Raw genomic sequence first — 13,436 nt, 5'->3', positions numbered from 1 at the left:
CTTGGTGTTTAGGATTTATCAGGGAGCAAAACAGATCGCAATTGCTGCAAATGGGAATTTTGCATTCTTTGTAAGCTATTGTTAAATCTTCTAGAGAGGAAATCTTACTGCCTACTGGTGCTGTCTCCTTAGACTTAGAGGTCACTGTCATTAGCATAGCAATACTGGCCTCTCCAAACACTTGTCTCTTTTCTGAGGATGGGCTGTTTATTTTGGTGAATCTGAGAGAAAAAACAGGGTTTGGGCATTCAGCTCCTCCTCTTCAGACAGTAAAATCACAATATTGCTTTCCCACAGCACAACAATTTTACAGGGAGAAAGACCCTACAAGATTTGACCCTCCAAGAATGATCTATTTACATACTTATGATCTTTTGATATACATAAACTTATGTCCAAAGCTGCTAGTGACAGTGTGGACACCTTTGTCTAAGTTTATTTTCAGTATTGTGAAATCAATTTTTCTGTATCTCTACACTGCAGTCCTCAACCTAGACTTCATCAAAATAGAGGCAATATTTTTCTCTTCAGTTTTTTGTTTTTTTGTTAATTGATCCTGAGGTTAGTAAAGGAGAGAGTCAATTATTGGGACCTGTCAAATACTCTGAATAATATTTCTCTTCCAATCTTCCAGGAGCAATAGCTTTCTAATATTAGTACATATTCTTCTGGTCTGTGGTCTTTTATTTTTTAACTACATTTGTGTATAACCATAAAAAATTGAGTATACATTTATGTAGTTTTAAACTTTACACATGTTCCACATGTCATATGGTACCTGTATGTAGGTGAAGATGCTACAGTTAGAACTGGACATGGAACAACAGACTGGTTCCAAATAGAAAGAGGAGTACATGAAGGTTGTATATTGTCACTGTGCTTATTTAACTTATATGCAGAGTACATCATGTGACATGCTGGGCTGGATGAAACACAGGCTGGAATCAAGACTGCCAGGAGAAATGTAAATAACCTCAGGTGATACCACCCTTATGGCAGAAAGTGAAGAGGAACTAAAAGAGCTTCTTGATGAAGGTGAAAGAGGAAAGTAAAAAAGCTAGCTTAAAACTCAGCACTCAGAAAACTAAGATCATGGCATCTGGTCCCATCATTTCATGGCAAATAGATGGGGAAACAATAGAAACAGTGACAGACTTTATTCTCTTAGGCTCCAAAATCACTGCAGATGGTGATGGAAGCCATGAAATTAAAAGATGCTTGGTCCTCGGAAGAAAAGCTATGAAAAACCTAAACAGTATATTAAAAAGCAGAGACATTACTCTGCTGACAAAGGTCCATCTAGTCAAAGCTGTGCTTTTACTAGTAGTCATGTATGGATATGAGAGTAGGACCATAAATAATGCTGAGTGCTGAAGAACTGATGCTTTTGAACTGTGGTGTTGGAGAAGACTCTTGAGAATCCCTTGGACTGCAAGGAGATCCAACCAGTCCATCCTAAAGGAAATCAGTCCTGAATATTCATTGGAAGGACTGCCACTGAAGCTGAAGCTCCAATACTTTGGCCGCCTGATGCGAAGAGCTGACTCATTGGAAAAACCCTGATGCTGGGAAAGATTGAGGGCAGGAGGAGAAGGGGATGATATAGGATGAGATGACTGGATGGCATCACTGACTCGATGGAGATGAGTTTGAGCAAGTTCCAGGAGATGGTGAAAGACAGGGAAGCGTGGTGTGCAGCAGTCCATGGGGTCATAAAGAGTCAGACATGACTGAGCGACTGAACAAGAAGAGCAAAAACTATATGATATATATTCAATTGGGTGTTTCTTTTCCACTGAATTTTGCTATTAAATTTTATTCATGCTAATCTGTGTTTAGCCAGTTTGTCTATAATAACTGTATAATTTTGTATCATATAAACGCAACAAATTTCTCCCCCTTTCCCTCTGTGGCCGGACTTCCTTTGCGGCCTTCTGACATTGCTCGAGCCGACGTTCGGTTTCGGATGCACAGTGTACTCTGCTCTCTGCCTTTGCGTCTGTTGAATATTCTGCCATAAATACCTGCCTGTTCTCAGCTCACCCCCATCCCCATGCCCGAAGCCTTTGGTATGACACCAGCTTTTAGAACTCAGCTCAGGCATGTCTTCTTTCAGGAAGTCTTTCCCAATCTGCATCAGGCCATTGCCTTGCCCAGATCATAGGGATTGGATTCACATTTCAGAAACAAGGCCTGAATTTGAAAGTATTTCTAAGCTGGATTGAGTCTCTATGTAAGAGAAATATTTGCAAGGTTCATTTTGTAAATTCTCTGCGTTACATCTCAGTGAGATTAAAATTACAAGAACACTTCTCTTCATTGTTGGTAGGTCTGTCTCTCCAAGACTAGTTTAGAAAAGCTAAATTGGTAATGAAGCCAAATATGCATCTCATACTCTCTTTTCTATCATGTCACACTGAATAATTTCTATTTAGAATATTAAAATATCCCCTGATTTAAAATCTCTCAGTGAGATCAATGCCAGAAGGCACACAGAAAAGTGAAAAAAAAAAAAAATTTGATCTTTTTTGAATTAGCAAGTGGGCAGCATTTTGTTTTAAATAAGGGGCGCTACTTTGGAAAATATACTTTGTTCATTTATTGTGAGGGCTGTACTCTAGTTTAAATTATTTATAATGATACTTTATACCATATTTTATAATCTGTGTAATATGAGTCCTCACTAAAGCTCTATGCTATTAAATCTTTGCTGAGAAGCCTTAAAGATCACTAGTTTTCAGTGAGGATTTCCAGAATTAGTAAAAGAATTAATATGTTTTTAGGGTATAGTATACATAATAAATTAAGTTCTGAGGAATATATATATATATATGTTTGCATAGCTAAAGGAAGTTTTGCTTTAAGTTTTATTTGGAAAAAAAGATGTTTTTGTTTCTGATATATAAGGTGTTTTGTGGGAAACATTCATTAGGGTTAATGGGAGTAAGATGCAAAAATCTCTCCTGCTTTGTGAGAAGTACAGGCTCCATAATGTTTCCAGGAGGAATACTCTGAAACCTTCATAAAACATTTATATCAGCTGGATAGAAAAAAAAGAAAAGAAAAATCTCCTTTAATAAAACATTTGCCCCTATTACACTATGCTACCATTAGAATTTTATTTATTCAAGAATCATATGCAATAAATTTGCATCACATGTACATCTTGCAAAGAATGAGAACGTACCAATGCCCTCATGTCAAACAAAGACAGTCTTCTGCACAGTGAAAGTGAAGATTTTGGTAAAAAATTGTATGTTTCTCTGCTGTTCTGGGTTTATGTGTGTGTTATTGCTAATTAGGGTTCCAAGACCTTTATTCAAACATTTGGCCTCAAATTAATATGAAAAGCAAGCTGAGAAAGCTTATGCTTATCTAACTTTCTGAGTGAGGGTTTAGTAAAATGATAAAACTAAAAAGATATAATGGGAAAAATAGTCCATTTAAAAAATAAAAAATATTTTTGCAAAATAACCACACACTATATTTATTTTGCAGTATTGTTTTTCTTTGATTATATGTTAGATGTTATAATTTAGAAATATGCTGGAATTTTGGAGAGGGTTTTTAAAAATAATATACTTTTTCAAAAGTCTTTCAATAAAATAAAAAATCACAAAAGATAAAAACCTCTTTATATATTACTTCATGTCCATATATATGCATACTTTTTATAAATTCTAACAAAATATTCCTGGTCAATTTTTGGTAGAGCAATATACAGTTAATATTTATATCTTGAATGAACTATCCCATTCTTCTTGAGGAAATGTTAAAATGTTGAACATCTATGTTCTCCACAAGTAAATAACACATTGTATAGCTACATTATGACCAGATTACATCTATTAGTTACTGCTGTGCACGATGTAAATCTCTAGAGTCCCCTGGGAAATGAGAAAATCATTTCAGACTTCAATAACTAACAATCAGTTATTGCTCTGGGCAATAATAAAGCTGAATGCAATTACCTAAAGTGAAGTTAGCAGTGTAACAAATGAAATACAGGTTTTTTTTTTTTCCCCTCTCTTAAAATAAATGTAGCATCTCGCCCCACACTATTATATATTATAACAGGGTCCTCTAAACAATATATTCTCCCATAGTCTTGATATTTGAAATATATGTGATTAAAAGTTATAAAGTTATTTTTTATGGTATCACTTGATTGTTACTCAAAACATCAATAACAATTTCAAACAAACAAAATCAAGTAGTAAGATTCATAAAATTGCAAAACATAAAACATTTATTTTATTTAAAACATTTCTTAGATGGTTTGTGTCTTTAAAAATATTAAATTTTTCCAATGAAAATGTTAAAACTTATTCCTAGTATTTTGTTTACATAGCAAAATAATTTGAATGAAAAAAGTTAAAAGAATTTTCAGAGTAAGCTATAATGGGCTTACATATATATTGTTACTTGATTGAAATGAATAGCAAAAAGAAAAAAGTTCTTCACAATAATGGCTAATTCACAAATTTTAATCTTACAATATCTTTTTTCTGTAACATTATTTATTTATCCATAATTGATTTCTAATTCATTATTTGCATATATTTCCTATTTGTCACAACAGAGTGCAATTATACTGAAACAGATTTCCCAGTAGAAAGTTAATCCTGCTGTTCCACATTTTGTTTAACCATTTTTTATGTATAATTGTAGTCTGTGTTTTGGCATAGACCACTCATGAAACAGTAGATTTTCTGGCAATTTGGCTGTTAGCATATATTTGATGGTGAATATAGCCTTTCATTAGCTCTGTATTCAAATAACGCTGCCAAAGTATTTTTCATGTTCTTTACTCATTTCTGTTTATAATAAATCCTTGGAAGCTTGAAGCTGACATCTGTTTTCTGAAGTAATCCTTTCTCTTTCCTCTGTATGGGCACATACTGACATTATTGTAGGGTTGTTTATTATAGTTGGGCTGCTAGCGATTATTATTATTTAAGAAAAATGGATTGTTTTGTGGCGGGAAGCACATAGGAAAACTGCATGAATAATGCTACAAAGGGACATGTAAAAATTAGCTACAAACACTGACAGCACCTGCTTAACAACATATTTATATTCTGTAGTTTTATTGTATGTTGAGTAATTTGGGAGATACTTCTATATTATGGACCACATACAATTTAAAAATCAAATTCATGCACAGAAGTAAAATCTTTATTGAACTTGCATGTCTGAAAACCCTATTTTAACTCCTTTATCTTGTTCAAGTCTGCTCTTCTTTCCTGCCCTTGCAACCTTCCTTCCCATTTCCCTCATTCCTTCCAATAGCATGTATTATTTATTAATATTATAGCTTACCGTGTGACAAAGACTGTGAAAATCAGTAAGACATGGACCCTAACCATAAGAAGCTCACCATCTAATAAGGAAAAGAGATACATAAATGGACGATAATAATTATTTTTTAAGTTGGATAAGAGTCAAGCCAAATAGTCAAAGTGTTACTAAATAAAGCCTTATTTAATAAGCACAGAAGTGTTTAAAATAAGGATTTTCTGTGAATTGGATCTTGGAAGACTTTCTTTCCAACCATCATTGAGTAATCAAAAGTTCTTGTAATGTAAGTTCTGTTCAGTTCAGTCACTCAGTCATGTTCGGCTCTTTTCAACCCCATATACTGCAGCATGCCAGGCCTCCCTGTCCAGCACCAACTCCCAGAGTTTACTCAGACTCATGTCCTTTGAGTCGGTGATGCCATCCAACCATCTCATCCTCTGTCATCTCCTTCTCCTCCTGCCTTCAATCTTTCCCAGCATCAGGGGCTTTTCAAATGAGTCAGTTTTTCGCATCAGGTGGCCAAAGTATTGGAGCTTCAGGTTGAGCATCAGTCCTTCCGATGAATATTCAGGACTGATTTCCTGGTTGGATTTCCTTGCAGTCCAAGGGACTCTCAAGAGTCTTCTCCAACACCACAGTTCAAAAGCATCAATTCTTTAGCGCTCAGCTTTCTTTATGATCCAACTCTCACACCCATACATGATTACTGGGGAAATCATAGCTTTGACTAGATGGACCTTTGTCAGCAAAGTGATGTCTCTGCTTTTTAGTAAGCTGTCTAGGTTGATCATAACTTTTCTTTCAAGGAGCAAGCATCTTTTAATTTCATGGGTGCAGTCACCATCTGCAGTGATTTTGGAGCCCAAGAAAATAAAGTCTGTCACTGTTTCCGCATCTATTCACCATGAAGTGATGGGACCAGATGCCATGATCTTAGTTTTCTGAATGTTGAGTTTTAAGCCAACTCGTTTACTCTCCTCTTTCACATTCATCAAGAGGCTCTTTAGTTCTTCACTTTCTGCCATAAGGGTGGTGTTATCTGTATATCTGAGGTTATTTATATTTCTCCCTGCAATCTTGATTCCAGCTTGTGCTTCATCCAGCCTAGTGTTTCTCATGATGTACTCTGCATGTAAGTTCAATAAGCAGGGTGACAATATATAGCCTTGATGTACTCCTTTCCCAATTTGGAACCAGTCTGTTTTATGTCCAGTTCTAACTATTGCTTCTTGACCTGCATACAGATTTCTCAGGAGACTGATCAGGTGGTCTGGTATTCCCATCTCTTTCAGAATTTTCCAGTTTGTTGTGATCCACACAGTCAAAGGCTTTGGCGTAGTCAATAAAGCAGAAGTAGATGTTTTTTGGGAACTCTCTTGCTTTCTTGATGATCCAATGGATGTTGGCAATCTGATCTTTGGTTCCTCTGCCTTTTCTAAAACCAGCTTGAACATCTGGAAGTTCACGGTCCACGTACTGTTGAAGTCTGGCTTGGAGAATTTTGAGCATTACTTTACTAGCATGTGAGATGAGTGCAATTGTGTGGTAGTTTGAGCATTCTTTGGCATTCCTTTTCTTTGGGATTGGAATGAAAACTGACCTTTTCCAGTCCTGAGTTTTCCAAATTTGCTGGCATATTGAGTGTAGCACTTTCACAGCATCATCTTTTAGGATTTGAAATAGCTCAACTGGAGTTCCATCACCTCCACTAGCTTTGTTCGTAGTGATGCTTCCTAAGGCCAACTTAACTTCACATTCCAGGATCTGGCTCTAGGTCAGTGATCACACCATTGTGGTTATCTGGGTCATGAAGATCTTCTTTTGTACAGTTCTTCTGTGTATTCTTGCCACTTCTTCTTAATATCTTCTGTTTCTGTTAGGTCCATACTGTTTCTGTCCTTTATTGTGCTTATCTTTGCATGAAATATTCCCTTGTTATCTCTGATTTTCTTGAAGAGATCTCTAGTCTTTCCCATTCTACTGTTTTTCTCTTTCTTTGCAATGATCACTGAGGAAGGCTTTCTTATCTCTCCTTGCTATTCTTTTAAATGCTGCATTCAAATGTGTGTGTCTTTCATTTTCTCCTTTGCCTTTTGCATCTTTTTTTTTCTCAGCAATTTGTAAGGGCTCCTCAGACAACAGGAACCAAAAACAAGATTTTTGGAGAGATTAATATAAACAAATATGAAAACTATGGTCATGAAAAAGGAGGAGAACACATTAGGAATTCAAGTTCATTCATTTATTGAGTAAAATTTAAAATATTATAAGAGAATGTACAATATTAGACCACAAATTTTTAAGCCTACAAAAAAGTATATACTTTTGAGAAAATGTGAATTTTCAAGTGTGTTCAAGAGGAAGAAGAACAACTGAATTAAACCTTTAGCCCCAAAATAAATTAAAGGCATATCAGTCCAGGTTTTTCCTTAGGTAGTGAGTTCTGGTAAGACTTTACAAAGTAAACAACATCCCAACTTTCTGCAAAGTTTCCCAAAATAAAGAAAATAAGATGAAGCTTCCTAAGTCGTTTTATTAACCTAATATACCGAACAGTTCCCCAACTGGGCAATGATAGCAAACACACACATGTCCCACAGTATGCCAATTATACTTCCAAAATAGATACAGAAAACATAAAAAATATTCACCAATAAAATTAGGCAGCATATTTTTAAAAAAGCATGACCAATAATGTTTCTCTAGGATAAAATACATTCCCACATTAGAATAGCTACTAATGTAACAACTGTAAAATGCCGTTGCTCATTTCAATGCACAATAATAAACATTAAATAGAAGCAAATATTCACTCATGATGAAAATATTTAACAAAACAAACCAAATCTGGACTAGAACCTCCTTAACTTAGTAAAGTACCAAAGATTTAAGTGATCATCATATCATAATGCTGAAACTTTAGAAATATTTCAAATTAGAATTGATGCCAAGATGAAGATTCTCTTTATTGTTGTTATTCTTCAACATCATATCAAAGATCCCAGCTAAGGGAATAGTAAAAATAAAGTAGTATATACATTGGAAAGGGAGAAACAACTCTATCAGTTATACATAATTCTAAATTCCAAGACAGTTCATCATTATTTTTACATGATTCTAAATTTCAAATCAATCAACAGACAAACATTTATAGCAGCTAAGAAATTAAACCAAGTTGAATGGCTGTATACATAATCAGTTTGCAAAAATCAATATCTTTCCCACAAATTAATAGTAAGCAATTAGAAAATAAAATGCATATAGTAAATGCAATCCATAAAACAAAAAAAACTACAGTATTCCAAAAAACAAACCTAAAAACAAATATGCATAAAAATATGCATGACCTAAACATAAAAATTATGCAACTTAGGTTAATGAGGTATAAAAAAGATGTACGTTCAAGAATAACACTTAATATTGCAAAGGTATCTAAAAATACACTTGCTTCTCAGAAGAAAACCTATAACAAACCTAGACAGGATATTAAAAAGCAGTGACACTGCTTTGCTGACAAAGCTCCATCTAGTCAAAGCTATGGTTTTTCCAGTAGTCATGTATGGATGTGAGAGTTGGACTATAAAGAAAGCTGAGCACCAAAGAATTGATGTTTTTGAACTGTGGTGTTGGAGAAGACTCTTGAGAGTCCCTTGGACTGCAAGGAGATCCAACCAGTCCATCCTAAAGGAGATCAGTCCTGAATGTTCATTGGAAGGACTGATGCTGAAGCTGAAGCTCCAATACTTAAGCCACCTGATGCAAAGAAATGACTCATTAAAAAAGATCCTGATGTTGGGAAAGATTGGAGGTAGAAGGAGAAGGAGACAACAGAGGATGAGATGGTTGGATGGCATCACTGACTCGACGGACAGGAGGTTGAGCAAATTCCAGGAATTGGTGCTGAACAGGAAGTCCTGGCATGCTGCAGGCCCCAGAGTCACAGAGTGGGACGTGACTGAGGGACTTAACTAAATCTCTTAAACGTGTAAGAATATTCAGATATTCATTTGCTGAGATTTGAATATGCAATTGAAAAAGGATTCAAATAAATAATTCACCATTTTTATTTAAATCTTACAGTATTTATTTACACAATATACCTATTAATATAGAACCAGAACACATTTTAGTGTAAAACCACGTTTTTAAAATATTAAAGTAACATAATGCAGATTATGAGTTATATAAATGAAAACACTTTTCATACAGAATGATTCATAACTAGCAAACTTTCAGAAGAATTTGGAAATTTAGTACATCAAGAGGATAAAATCATTTGTAACTGGAATGTGTTTCCTTTACTCCAACAGTTTTATCATAGTATGGTGGCCATTTTAATTGACTCTCAACACACTTATCCAAAGACATTGTTTTTTTTGTTTTTATTTTATAAAAATAAAACCATACCTGACAAGATAAACACTTCTGGGTATTCGAATAATATAGGTATATATGATACCATGGTATAATATAGAAAAAGGATTTTACTATTTTAAAGCTGCTGCTGCCAAGTCACTTCAGTCCTGTCTGACTCTGTGCGACCCCAAGACGGCAGCCCACCAGGCTTCCCTGTTTCTGGGATTCTCCAGGCAAGAACACTGGGGTGGGTTGCAATTTCCTTCTCCAATGCATGAAAGTGAAAAGTGAAAGTGAAGTCTCTCAGTCATGTCCGACCCTCAGCGACCCCATGGACTGCAGCCTTCCAGGCTCCTCCGGCCATGGGATTTTCTAGGCAAGAATACTGGAGGGGGTGCCATTACCTTCTCCGATTTTAAAGCTGCACACATGCAAATCTGGTTAAGAGTATTAAGATAATTCCATTTAACTCTACGGCTATTTCTGGAAGAGGAACTGGAGACCAACAAAAGATTTAGAAGGACAGAAAATAAAATTACATTTTAGACTCAATTCCTGACCCTGATATCTTGGGACATCTCACAGAATTTTCTAGTCTAGTTTATACTTGTCTCTTTTGTAAGCTATTCGTTTCTCAAGGTTTTCATGCACTTGTTTGTTTGTTTTGAAAGATTTGATGAACTGGCCTAGAGGAAAGTGACTTATACTTCAATGAGACAAAAATTAAAATGGAAGTCACATAATGTTTTTAAAAAAGATATTTCAGCTCATTTTACCACAGCATAAAAATAATGACTACAGGCACTTTGACAATTGAATGAATGTCACTCTCCGACTTGGTTTCCTTCTTCATAGATTGTGGATAAAACTTTCATTGGGTGTTGTGAGGATTATATCAGGTATAAATCATTCAATCGTCAGACGCTGTGCAAAAGACAGCTAGTAACAATATTTCATTCCCATTTTGTATGTGTGAAAGGTGTGAAAACTGGGAATCTGGACGTATCGCCAAACCTTAAATGTTAGGTTTCAAGAATCACCTTTCCTAATCAGTCTGTTAAAAGCTTGCATCTGCAAACAACACTGCTTTCCTAGACAGTTCATCCTTCCCTCCAGGGATGTCCCCTAAAGAGTTTGGATGGGGATGTGTGTGTGAGAGAGAGGTGAGAAAAGTTCAATAATCAAAAGAACGTATTTCTGTGTTTTATATTTAAAAACAAGTGGCAGTCCTTATTTTCAATTTCTAGAGTCAGTTTGCTAGACAAGGGTGAAGGCTTGAGAATCCCATTAAACGTTGAGGAAAGGCCACATCACCCGCGCATTTCCGTCGGGGGGCTCTAGCAGAGGATAGACAGAGAGCCTGGCCAATCGGAGCGCAGGTTAGAGCTGCTCCCGCCCCCTTCCGTCGAGCCCGCCTCTTCCCCGTGCCGCCCTCTGGGAGTCCGGCAGGCTCGTCCCGCCCCCTCCCCTGAGTGACAGAACCGTGGACAGCAACACTTCCAGCCGGACACGTAGTTGGTCGGCCCTTGCGCTGGCTGAACTGAGGTGTGTGTGGTGTGTGTGTGTCAGGCAGGGGCGGCGAGGGGATTGGGGAGGCCCTGCCCGTGAAGCTCGGGGTCTGGGGGTGAAAGCGGTTCCTCACTGGGCCCTCAGCGCGTTTAGGGGACGCTCGGTCCACCCCTGGGAGCTGCACTTGGGAGTACTGGGCGGAGGTGGGCGGGCAGGGGTCTTTGGCAGTGGAGGACCCCAGAGCCCAGGAAACCCCGTAGGAACGGTGGTGCGTGAGGAGTCTTTCGGGCGCGTGGGGCGCTCGCGGTGGGGGTGGGGCGGCGGGCGCAGGGCTCGCGGGTGGGCGTGGCCGCCGCGGTTGCTAAGGAACGGCGGGCCCCGCCCTGCCAGCGTGTCTGGCCCTGGCTGCCCGGCCCTGCGAAGCATGGCTCTGCCCGCCTCCCCGCGGCCTTCCCCTTGGGTTGGGGCTGGCCCCCCTTGTGCCCTCAGTGAACTCGCGTCCCCTGATTTCGCTGTCCTGCTCTCCGGTGTAGTGGGTGCAGAGCTCCCACTCAGGCCTCCCTCTCCCATGTTACTCCTCTGCACACTTCAGCTCCTCGCCTTCCAAAATGAACAAGGATCTGCAGACCAGAACACGTTCAGAGAAGGGTTTCAGGCAGCCTGAGGTGGCTTTATTTGCCAGGATGGTGGGGCGGGAATGAGCCTTTTCCTGGGGTTTGGTGAATGCTTGAAGCCACAAGGTAATGGTGTCCCTGTGGATGACTAGGACAAGGGAGATAGGAGATGTGATTTCTTCCACCTGTAAGTCTTTTTGATTGCTGCTGCTGTTTGAGTTCAAAGAGCTTCTCAGTAAGTTGAGGCAAGTCATTTTTGGACAGGTCCTAATAACGTATGATCTCCCTTTCAGACTCTCTTATGGAGAAGGGTGGTTGGTACTAAGTAACTGAAGCCCTCTTTGGCTTCAATGCCCCATTTAATGATTAACTGTGAGATAGTAACCATAGATAACCATTCACATCTCTTCTTTGCCCCCATCGTCTGCCCCCAAATGATTCAGCAGAGCAAACAATCCACAGAGAAAACACAAAGAAACTAAAAGTCTGCTTTTACTTCCTTGTGCTAGGTTTACTGTGTTAATCCCCAAGAAGGAAGCTTGTAGTGCCTGTTACCACTAGGAAGAAGATTGACCTAAAAATCAGGAATCTAGCTGTTAGGAAATATTTGCCATTGGGCAGTAACCTTCATAACTTCTCTCATCTGGAAAGTGGAGATACTTATGTGCCCTTTGGTTATAAAACGTAAGGAGAGCTAATTGTAAACTGTTATTTACAATGTAAACATTGATTACATGTTTAACCTTTTTTTTTTTTTTGGTCTATATGATCTCTGTTGTTGATTCAGTATTAGCTCTTCTTACGTAGTACCTGAAATGTCCTGCATACATTTTTTCTCCATTGATATCACTAGATTTTTTCAAGTATATGCATAGCCTGAAAAAATTGGGACAGATTACTTTCTAATTCAATGATGGATGACATTTTTGGTGGTATATACCATTTTGAGAAGCCAAGGGAAACTACTGACTCTCCCCTTAGAAAAAGACACAATTCGAAACATAAGTGGATGTTGGATAAAGAACATCTGTTTTTGATCAGCTTCTTGAGAGTTAAGAAAATTACTCTCCCATCTTGCCTCACTCCAAAGAGTGACTTGAGTAATTTATATCCAAAAGTACTGGGAGGAGAGTTGGGTCTCTTCCATGTCTTCCACAATGCATCTTACTGTGGCTTACCTTAGTTTATGGTCTTCAATGAATCCTTTTTCTTCTTCTTTAAAAAAAAAAAAAGTTTATTTTTTTAGTTTTTAACAAACATGAACTACCAATGATCAATAAATGATAGCTGACTCTTAAAACCATGTAAATTGAATTTTCTTATAAATGCCATTTGATCATTCTTTCAAAGAATATTTTATATTTAAGCAAATGAAAAGAGAAATTATTGCAACTTGTTTGGGGAAATGGTAAATTGTATTTTTTAGACAAATATTAAATACACAAACTTTCTCTTCTATCAAAGTCCATTTTTGACAAATAAAAAAATTATTTTTAGTATATGCTGCTGCTGCTGCTAAGTTGCTTCAGTCGTGTCCGACTCTGTGTGACCCCATAGACAGAAGCCCACCAGGCTCCCCTGTCCCTGGGATTCTCCAGGCAAGAACACCGGAGTGGGTTGCCATTTCTTTCTCCAGTGCATGAAAGTGAAAAGTGA

General features: G+C 37.6%; 1 protein-coding gene across 3 annotated transcripts in view; it reads left to right on the top strand.

Annotated features, from left to right (window-relative positions):
- The first annotated feature begins 11,054 nt into the window (after nt 1-11,054).
- TRIQK (triple QxxK/R motif containing) overlaps nt 11,055-13,436 on the top strand; it is a 103,392-nt gene continuing 101,010 nt past the window's right edge. For 2 of the 3 annotated variants that reach the window (XM_025265024.2, XM_044928528.1), the window contains exon 1: nt 11,055-11,202. The gene's annotated coding sequence lies outside the window, so the exon portion shown is untranslated. The remainder of the gene's footprint in view (nt 11,203-13,436) is intronic. The other variant, XM_006055186.3, reaches the window with a different exon arrangement.

The sequence above is a fragment of the Bubalus bubalis genome, chromosome 15 (assembly GCF_019923935.1).
Source record: "Bubalus bubalis isolate 160015118507 breed Murrah chromosome 15, NDDB_SH_1, whole genome shotgun sequence".
Lineage (NCBI taxonomy): Eukaryota > Metazoa > Chordata > Mammalia > Artiodactyla > Bovidae > Bubalus > Bubalus bubalis.
This window is presented reverse-complemented; position numbering and strand designations above follow the sequence as displayed.